Here is a 2,463-nt window from a genome sequence, read left to right as displayed (position 1 = left end):
ACCTACAAGGAGAATACTTAATAAAATTCTAACATACCTCCAATTAAAACCACAAACTCAAAACTATAGGTCAAATGCCTCAACTATGGTTAGTACCGTACATAAGCCATCCATAAATAAACCCGGAACATATGCCTATGGTATTTATGGTCGGGCTGGTGCACAACCAACCTTGAGCGAGGAGTTTGACAGACTACAATGGTTGAAAGTTTTAGAGATTGAAGGATGTTCTCAAGATTCGCGGCAGAAACCTAGTGTGTGTGTGTGTGTGTGTGTATATATATATATATATATATATATATATATATATATATATATATAATTTTATGTCGATTGTCTAAGGACGTCACCTATGGTTAAGTGTGATAATTTTCACAATTATAAATTAAAAATCAATGAAAGCCTTTTAATATTATTATTATTATTAGTCTTTTTGTCCTAATTCGACCTTTAACTTTGTAGAATCAAGGCGACCTTTTTTTTACTTTTTTTTTTATAATCCAGATTCCATTTTAACATTATAATAATATCGACACTTCTATTTGTTTTGGATATTCTATTCCTCCCCCACAATATACCCTGCATTTGGTGAGAAAATGGGCCTAGAAAAGGCATATTTGATAAAGAAGAAGGAGAAGATGATGATTGAGGCAGTTTTGGAATTTTGATTTCCTTTAAAAAAAAAAATCAACATCAGCCATGAATAATCGGTAAATTATTCCTTTTAAAAATCTTCGTGGCTTTGCTTTTGGCTTTCCAAAGTCTAAGATAAAGAACATCTATATTAACAATCGACAATTGCTCTTGGCCTATTGTATCTGTCCGACGACAAAAGGTATAATTGCTGCTATCTGATTACATCTCTGTTATGCCAATTGTGAGAGTTTGTTTTTGGAAAATTTATCATATTGGTCTTTGATCTTTCTGTTACGTCTTCAACTATTTTATTTTTTTTGTGTCTATGGTGATATTATTCATGTATTTGTGATAGGTTCTAAATGTAGTTTTCAATCTTGAAACTATGAATTCAACCTAACCTGAGGAGTAAATCTTGTTTGTATGTGGTTACATGTTTTTCACTTTTTGTTGTTTCTTCCCTTTGAGCGTTTCATTTGGTCAAACATTTATATGCTTATTGAGTTGTGTGATTCATATATTAATGCAATTGATGATAAAAAGACTGGGACATCAGAACTCCAGTTTTGGAGTAGGGATAGACCAAGTCTACGATGGGAATCTCGGATGCAATTATTATGATCTTCCTCAAACTATTTCAGTTTGCTCCTTTTAAACATTTTAATTTCTTGTTTGTTTTGTTTTGTGTAGTGTATGCTCATTATTGCCTATGATGGTTTATAAATATACTAAGTTTATATTAACAAAAAAAAGGTAATCTGAGACAATGTTTTATAATATATTAGCAACGACATTGATTGAAATTGCTCATTTGGTTTGTTAATAAAAGTTGAATATTTTGTATTTATCATTGACATAGTTTATGATCTGTAGTAAGTGATGTAGATTAGAAACTGACATACATCTTCATCCCATTGGAGAATGATAATACCCAAATATTACCACTATCTAAGCGGCAAATGAATCTTTATAATAGCTTGTTTATAATGAATCCTTATGATTGAAAACCTTTTTTTTATTTTTCAAACTTTCAAATCATTGATCACTTTTTGTGTTTGATTCAATGATTTATAATCATATTATTTACAGTTACTTCGCAAGTTTTCTTTAACTTGGAGAGTTTAGTTGTGCATTTTGGAAAGAATCTATTAACTTGTTTTAAAAAATATCATTTCCAGTTTTTTAATAGCAACCTACATTAGAACTACTTACGTTTCTTGAAATTCTATGACAAACGTTTAATTTTAATGGGTTGCTCATCTTTAGGCATCAAGCCGAAGCACTAAAACTGTTTTAACTGAAATCATTTGCTTTTCTTTTCATTCTAAGGTGGTTATATATATATATATATATATATATATATATATATATATATATATATATATATATATAGGGGAGGGTTCATTTGAGAAAAAAAAAGATTGAGAACGAGGAATCATTCTCAGCCAATCATTTATTTTTGCCGCAAAAGGTTCCAACGTACCAGCGGAAATGGGTAACGAATGCACATGTGTTTTCCAACATAACATATTTCCTTAAACTATGCTAATCATTACCTTAATGTACACAAAAACATAGTTTTTTTCATTTTTTTTTTAAAATTTTTATAAGCTATTTTTATCAAAAAATGATTTTAAATGTACCAAAATTCATGATTTTTTATTCTCTACAAATAGACATCCATATTGATATAGTTTTAAGATAAAATAATTTTTTTTTTATTTTTTTTATTTTCAGCTATCGTTATTCCTAAATGAATAATAATGCATCAGGTTTTATTACAGTACATTCGTTATTCACTTATGAAGAAAAAGTATCATTTTTTTT

The 2,463-nt window shown here is 28.7% G+C and overlaps 1 non-coding gene across 1 annotated transcript; it reads left to right on the top strand.

Moving 5' to 3' along the window:
- Positions 1 to 1,158: 1,158 nt before the first annotated feature.
- Positions 1,159 to 1,249, top strand: LOC145003701 (small nucleolar RNA R44/J54/Z268 family). Its single transcript, XR_013662148.1, has one exon. It is a non-coding gene; the product is annotated as a small nucleolar RNA R44/J54/Z268 family (small nucleolar RNA).
- The last annotated feature ends 1,214 nt before the right edge of the window (positions 1,250 to 2,463 follow it).

Source organism: Lactuca saligna, chromosome 6 (assembly GCF_052625555.1).
Source record: "Lactuca saligna cultivar CGN05327 chromosome 6, ASM5262555v1, whole genome shotgun sequence".
NCBI classification, from domain to species: domain Eukaryota; kingdom Viridiplantae; phylum Streptophyta; class Magnoliopsida; order Asterales; family Asteraceae; genus Lactuca; species Lactuca saligna.
The sequence above is the reverse complement of the archived record's forward strand: the minus strand, read 5'-3'. Positions and strand labels throughout refer to the sequence as shown.